General features: G+C 44.1%; 1 pseudogene across 1 annotated transcript; it reads right to left on the reverse strand.

The window, feature by feature from the left end:
- Positions 1-4,710: 4,710 nt before the first annotated feature.
- LOC308597941 (small ribosomal subunit protein mS38 pseudogene) lies at positions 4,711-5,430 on the reverse strand (annotated as a pseudogene). The gene has a single exon. The product of its transcript is annotated as a small ribosomal subunit protein mS38 pseudogene (transcript).
- Between the last annotated feature and the right edge of the window lie 2,629 nt (positions 5,431-8,059).

Here is an 8,059-nt window from a genome sequence, read left to right on the forward strand (position 1 = left end):
GCCTTTACTTGGGGGTGCAAGGGGTGCGGGGCACCCAGGCGCCAAATTCTGGGGGCGCCAAATGTATACCTACTACAGGCTTCCTCAACCTCGGCCTTCCGGATGTTTGGAGACTACAGTTCCCATCATCCCTGACCACTGGTCCTGCTAGCTAGGGATCATGGGAGCTGTAGGCCAAAAACATCTGGAGGGCTGAGGTTGAGGAAGCCTGACCTACTGTATACTGGTCTCTCTCGATCTACGGCAGTGAAAAGCCCCTCTCTTCTGTCGCCTTGTTACTCCATAGCGTCAAATATTTCCGATGAGTCAGGAAACAAAAGCAGTTCTTGCAATTTCCCCCCTAAAAAAACAGTCAACAACTGTGGCTTCCCCTCTCCCCAAAAATTTGGGGACGCTGGACAGATCTTTGCACCCTGGCAGCACATATGCTAAAGACGGCCCTAGTTGGCATTCTCCTCTGAAGCAGAGATTTAGGAGCCAGCTGTATGCCATCTACCCCTTCCCTCCTATACTCCTTGGAGTATAGGAAGACTTGCACCAGAAACTTTATTGTTGGTTAACACTTTCATTTTTGCTTTGTATTTATGTACTTAAGCCTAGATTGCATACGGTTTTGGGGGGGAGGGGTAATATTGATTTCATTCTGTGTTTGCTAAATTGTTGGCTTTTGTCAGTTTTGAATTTACTGACATGTTCTGTGTTTTGTGTATTTGTAATTCCAAATCCTTCTATTTTGATGTTCTGAATGTTTTGTGATGACCTGGGACTTGGGCTTGGACTTGGAACCAGAGGAATCTCAGTCTGCACCGGATCCTTTGCCTCAGGCATCATCTGAACCAAGTCTGGGGCCTGATCCTGAAGAGTCCCAGTCTGCACAGGTTCCAGTGCAACAAACACCAGCTGAGCCGAGTCAGGGGCCTGAGCCTGCCCTGGCTCCAGATGCGGGGATGACCTTGTTGCCTTCAGCTGGGCCATCACTTACAGCTGCTCCGCTACCAGTTGGGTCAGGAGAGGGTGAGGCGGCCTCTGGGTCTAGTAACCCACCAACATCTCCTGAGCTGCAGAGTAAGGTCTGAGAGAAGGAGAGACCTGAGTACTCGCAGGAGGAGTGCTTGCCTTTGGGCGAGACAGGGAGGTGAGTCACCAGGGGATCAGGACTGGCCATTACCCCGACAAAGATAAAAGGCTGTCAGGCCCCGCCCCAGGTTGCGGGAGCAACATTGCTATATGCCAGATCCTGCCTGAGATCCTGTACCTGTCCTTGCCTGGTTTCCTGCCTCATGTCCTGCCTTGACCCTGTCGGACTGACTCCTAGCGGAACCTTCAGATTCTGGACCGGACCTGGACTGCGGTTCTCAGGTTACCCCTGGGCCCAGAACATGTTTGCTGTGAGTGCTTTGGGCACAGCTTGTGGGAAAGTAGCATATAAGTAAAGCAAATCAAAAACCAATCAATGACCCCAAATTCTGGTTTGATAAGAGAGGGAGAAAAAAATGTCCGTATCTACTTTCACTGCACCAGGCACGTCCAGCTCCCAAGAGACTGTGATCTACTCCCAGTATTAAAAAACTGGCAGTGATCTACCCATTGTCATTGGAGGAAGGAAGAGCATGCGTGGGGTGGGGTGGGTGGATTGCCCAGAGTTGTTGAGCTTTCTGGGGAAGGATTGGCAAGAGCTGTTGAGCGTTTTTAGGGGGGATTGAACACAGTTGTGCAGCTTTTCTTAGGGGGAATGACATACAGTGGTACCTCGGGTTAAGAACTTAAATTTTGCACTTTAGTAATTAGGAAGCGTAAATCTCTTCTGTTGAATGGCACATTCTGTTTGCTTCGCACATTGCGAAGTTCCCTTGTGTAACCTTTTTTTTCTGAGGTTGTTGTTGATTTCTTGTTGTTTTAGCATTCTTGTACCATTTTAGCTAATGGGGCCTGCCGTTGACGCTGTGCGATTTCTGTTCTCATCCAGAAGCAAAGTTCTTAACCCGAGGTACTATTTCTGGGTTAGCGGAGTCTGTAACCAGAAACATCTGTAACCTGAAGTGTCTGTAACCCGAGGTACCACTGTACTTCGCTAAGCTATAAATGAGCCAGTAATAAACGCACCCACTGCTAAAGCAAACTATCATATCAACAATTGCCAGAAACAGACGCCTAACGACCGCCCACTCTTCGCGGCACAAGGACAGAAAGAGGGGGCGCGGGGGCGGAGAGATTTATTCCACAGCTTTATTCATCCAGCGATCGATAACAATCCCGCGATTGACCGGGGATCTACCTGTTGTTTGCAGTCAACCGGCTGGACATCGCTGCTCTACACCATACAAGATTTTATACACCAAAATTTAATTGGCCTGATGGGTCATAAATTGTGAAGGCCTGACAGAGACAAGCAGCAGACAGAATACTCCAAGGCCTTGTTTACTTGTTCCACTTTTATTTTTATTAAGTGTTTGGGTTTATTTATTTATTTGTTACTTTTATTTTACCCCTATTGGGGAATAGGAGGGGATGGTACTTGTTTTGCTTGAAACAACCCTTGATAAGCACTTGCTGAGGATAGAAACTATCAGATCTGCTGTTTTGATCTCCCAGAATTCAATCTTTTCTGGCTTAAGATAAAACGATGACAGATATCTTGAAAGGGGGCAGAAGTTTTACTGTTGTTATTTGACAGATGTAAAAGGCAGAAAACAACAACAACAGCACCCAGGATGGGTTGCAAAATGACTCTGTTATTTGGGAATAAGATTTTTTGGGGTTGTTTTTTTCCCTCCCTGCCCCTCTCCACATCCAACCTGTGTATTAACATCTAGCTCCATAATTTTGCACATCTTTATTCGGAATAAAATATGTTCTGTTGTACCGCTGATGTCGGCCACTTGACAAAATCTGACAGTCAGCGTGGTGGCTTGTCTTGAGGCGTTTGAAACTGTCACTAAGGAGGAAAGCCTGCCAGAGGCACATTTTAACTGGTTGGCAGTGAGAGAAGTCAGGTGCCGGATCTATAAACATCTTTGGCAAAGAGAGAGGGGGGGGGGAAGAGAGAATAAATACTCTCCATAACAGGGAAGCAAAATCAAATTATGGGATTCACTGCCACAAGCTACTGGTTTAAGGCTGTTTCTGCATTAATCCGCATGGTGATTTATATTTAAATATATATATTTTTTAAAAAAATACTTACTGCTTGCTTGTAAGGAAACCTCTAAAAGGTTAACAACAATATAAAACAGAACATTAAAATGTTCAACTAAAAAAGTTCAAAATGGCGTATAAAAACATTGAAAAGTGTTCTGGATTACTAATCAAGATTAAAGACTGTCTTGCTTCAATTTTCACCTTTGCTACCTCAGGTTAGAATTACCAATCTTATGCAGGCCTACTCAGAAATAAGTCCCAGTGGATTCCCTGGAGTTGTTATCCAATCAATATATGGGGGTTGTTTCTTTATTAGTACGACAGACCAATACAGCTACTGTACTGGAAAGCAAGTGAAAGCAATTCCTTTCTGACTTTAGTGTGCTGAGATATCTATTTACCAATGCAGACTTTGAGCATACAGGAAGACAGCATGGAACAGGCAATATTAATCCCCAAGAGACATCACTGTAGGTATCTAGTATTTTAGAAGGGACTTCTGGGAGCCAGGAACCAGTCCTACTCAATTACATGCCCAAAATTTAGACTTCTCTTCTGCTCAAGATTCAAAAATGCGAAGGCTGGACTTCAAAAAAAACAAAAACAAAAAACAAACCTCAGACAAGTAGATTGTGGTGCAAATTCCATCACATGCCATACCACAAAGGCTTATTTTATTTTATTTTTTCAGATAAAATATTTCATATTTTTAATTCAATATAAAGAAAAAATACAGTACAATCCGTATGAACAGATACTATATAAACGCATTTTCTTATTACCACCACCACCGTTTGTTAAACCAGATATTGGCTCTACCTCTCAGTTTTCTGATAACTCTTGAAAACAATGTACTACATTTCCAAATTTAAAATGTATCCTAGCAATGGATGTGGAAACAAGATGATTACCGTATTGCCTCGCCAGTAAAAAGTAGGGGAGAAGGGATTTGCTCATAGTATAGATTTGTGGGACAACAAATGATAACACAGACTTTATTTTAGGATTGTGGGTGTTTCGAGAGGTTATCTGTCAAAGCAACATGTTTCATGGGCACATAAGCCGGTTCACTTGAAATTAGAACCGAATCTCTCCCTTCATAACAATTTGGCCAGCGTTGCCTCAGAAGAGGCTTTTTTATGCCTGACGCTGCACAGAGCACCATTAAAAAGGGAAATTGATCCTATTGTTTTGGGTGCAATTAAGATTCCATTGTTGTAAAGGATTTAACGGATGAAGATTGTGACAGGCTTTTGTCAGCAGCTAACGCTAAAAATTAGTGATGAATCTGAACCAAACTGCTTTAGACTATGAGAACATTTTGGTCCAGGGTTGACTCAATTACATTGCTCAGAGCCATCTCCTTCTATGCACAACCACACAATACACATACAAGAACTGTCCAGTGTTCTGCCACATCCTCTCCAAGGACATGACATGTCCCTGGAGTACCGCTGGGCCCTCTCCAAGTACTTTTTGTTCTCTGCGGCTCAAACTGCATATGGAGCGGAGCACTGCGATTCCTTCCTCTGCAATTTTGTTTTGTTCTTTCTTTCTTTTCTTTTCTTTCTTCTTTTTTGCTTTAAATATTGTTTAATTAAAAAAAAAATAAAACCTCATGGCGATGTCAATCGGACTTCACATTCTTGAGATATATCTTGGGTGCCGTCCATCCCTCAGGAGCCTTCCTCAGTCCGGCTCTCCTCCAGACACGTTCCAGATCTCATTCAAACCCTTTTTGTTTCCACCGGCGCCGACCTTCCCTGACCTTCTCCCGCAAAAACTTCCTGTACTTGTGTCTGTTAATCTTCCTTATCCGGATCTTCAGAACGTTCTTGCATTCCATTTTGCCCCGGTTCAGCTCGCCTCCCCGCTCTTTGCTGTCATCCTCAGCCTCTGCACCTTGGGAAGATGGGGGAGGTCATACTGATGGTTGGGTTCATAGTGTAGCTTCTCATAAACATTGACGGTGCCTCCACCTTTAGGGAGGACATAATGGACCATCAGCCAGCTTTCAAGGGGGGAGATTGACATCTTCCTTGGCACCAGGATTTCTTCCAGCTCAGGGTCCAACGCGTACCACTGCTGGGGTTGGGCTCAATTTCTGTTTGAAGGAAGTGTGCTGTAATTTGCAGAAGCGAGTCTAGGAACCAGAAGCGAGATGGCTGATCTCGACAGAAAGCGTTCTGCAAATCGAGAGGCCCTCGCTATCTGAGACGTCAGTCGTGGTAGCAGCATACTGGAGGACCACTCATCCACAAGGGCTTACCATCCCGTTCACGGCGATGGGGGCTGTTTTGTTTTCCACCTGGGGGAAGAAGGGCACTCAGAGAGGCTGCTTAACCCTGCCGCTTCCTCAGCTCAATATCACTTATGCGCCGTCAGGATGTGGTGCAGCAAGGGCAGAGGCTTGGACGTGAAGACCAGTGCTCAACAGCCCAGAGCTCCCACACACACACAAAAATCACCACCTAGAGCAGACATAGGCAAACTCCAGCCTTCCAGATGTTTGGGACTACAATTCCCATCATCCCTGACCACTGGTCCTGTTAGCTAGGGACGATGGGAATTGTAGTCCCAAGCATCTGGAGGGCTGGAGTTTGCCTGTGCCTGACGTAGAGAGTGGCAGATGATGGAAGCAGCAGCAATCTTGTAGTGGCATGTGTATATTGGTGCCCAGGGCATGTTGTGGTGCCAGTAGCAGCTGCAAATGGCTCCTCGGAGGCCAGATTTGCTGCCCTGCCCCATGTTGCCTCCACAGCAGCTTCTCAGTGAATAGGAGGCACCGCTGGCCACCTCCCACCCTAGGAGGAAATGGTAGGGGCTGCCCTCTGAGGTCTTCTAGGCTCTGCCCAGCATGGCTGAGAGTGTTTGTTTTATAAATACATTAGGAACACACAAGAGCCAGTGTGGTGTAGTGGTTAAGAGCAGCAGACTTGTAATCTGGTGAACCAGGTTCGCTTCCCCGCTCCTCCCCATGCAGCTGCTGGGTGACCTTGGGCCAGTCACACTTCTCTGAAGTCTCTCAGCCCCACTCACCTCACAGAGTGTTTGTTGTGGGGGAGGAAGGGAAAGGAGAATGTTAGCCACTTTGAGACTCCTTAGGGTAGTGATAAAGCAGAATATCAAATCCAAACTCTTCTTCTTCTTCAAGGAAGCTGCCTTATGCGGAGGTTGCATTCAGACAGGATTACTGTGTTAGTTTCCTTGGTTATTGTGCTAAAGCTTCTATGTCAGTATTTAACAGATGGGCGGGGTACAAATTAATAATAATACTAATAATACTAATAATAATACTACTACTACTAATAATAATAATAATAATAATAATAATAATAATAATAATAACAATAATAATAATAATAATTAACATTCCTTTTACACGGCATCACCCGTTCCGCTATGGATTCCTGGCATTTTTTTTATCAATATGCTGCTATGTCATGCTAAATTTCACTGCCATAGTTTCTCTGGCTCTAAATCAGACATAAGGATATAGAGTTTGCAATCCTAATTGGACTGAAGCTGTGAGGTGCTAGGTCCCATTGAAGTCAAGTGGAACTTCTGAGTAGACGTGATTTAGATTGCTCTGCACCATGATCTGGTGTGACATCTGGATCAATAAGATTGGCTTGTAACTTGTTGGCAAACGATGTTAAGAAACTATGCTTTATTATTACTCCTCCTACTACTACAACTTATTACCTGTCTCTTATACAAAGGTCCCAGGGAGAGTCACAACATTAAAACACAATCTTAATATTAAAATACAATATTACACAATATTAAAAACACTTGAAAATAACTTAAAATTACAAAAAAATAAATAAATGAGGTGAGTCCTTAAAATATACGTCTCAAGTGTCAAAAGCCAAGGTAAATAGGCTCAAAGCGAGTTTGCAACCATTCGTTGGGTGAGATGACCAGAGCATTTTTGCACCAGAATGGCAGTGGACTTATGAAACTGGGTGCTGCAAGACTCAAAACAAAAGCAGGCAAGCAGCTCAGAGTAATAGCTTGCCTGTTGTCCTTTGGGAAGCTCAAACCACAGTATGGCTTTGAGCAAATGATGGCTGATGCAAAAATATGGTTTGGCATGATGTCTAAACTGAGCCTGCAGGTCTTGGTGAAATGATAGAGGCTGCTGGAAATCCAAAGGGTGACAAAACACGGAACAGCCTGGGCTTGAAAACTGCGCGCCAATTTGGTAGTAGCAACTCTATTTGAATCTGTCTCTCAGCAGCGCCTGCCAGCCTCCAGTTAGGCTGTGTCACACTTTGCTTTGCACTTGATGTATTTTAATGCAAGGGGAAAGCTGTGTTCCTCTCTTCTCAAGCTTGCCATTGTAGCATATTTGACAATTATGGGTGAATGTTAGCCATCTGTAGGATATGATGCTGTTGTAATAGCTTCTTGTCAGTGGGCTCAGGCATTGTACAACCATGCAAATTGGAACCTCCAATTGCCCGGACTTCCAGGACCCGTGAACTTTATTCTCCAATGATCAGGCAGTTATCCTGGCACTCCTAGATTGCTGAGAGGGAAAGACAGCAAACACACTTTTTTCTATGTATATCAAAATGACATTTACTTGATGCTTAATGTCTAGCCAAACTCTGTACTAAAAACCAGTGTTGATGATCGGAACACCATAGATGTTTCCAACAACATTTGGTACAACCAGGATTCGGGTCTGTAAAACGCTAGCCTTATTTTTATTTTTATTTTTTTGCAGATCGGGTTTGGGTTTGGCTCTAAGTATGGAGAGCCTGTTTCTCCTAGTCATGTCACTGCAATGTAAATCAAGAATTTTTTATTAAATTGGAGTAGAAGGAGCCTGTAACTCCACAAGGCATTTTAAAAGTGCAATTTACAACTGAACTGAGGCCCAGTAACAAATTAATTCAAATAAACACTAATG

Source organism: Podarcis bocagei (assembly GCF_964188305.1).
Source record: "Podarcis bocagei genome assembly, chromosome: 11".
NCBI lineage: Eukaryota > Metazoa > Chordata > Lepidosauria > Squamata > Lacertidae > Podarcis > Podarcis bocagei.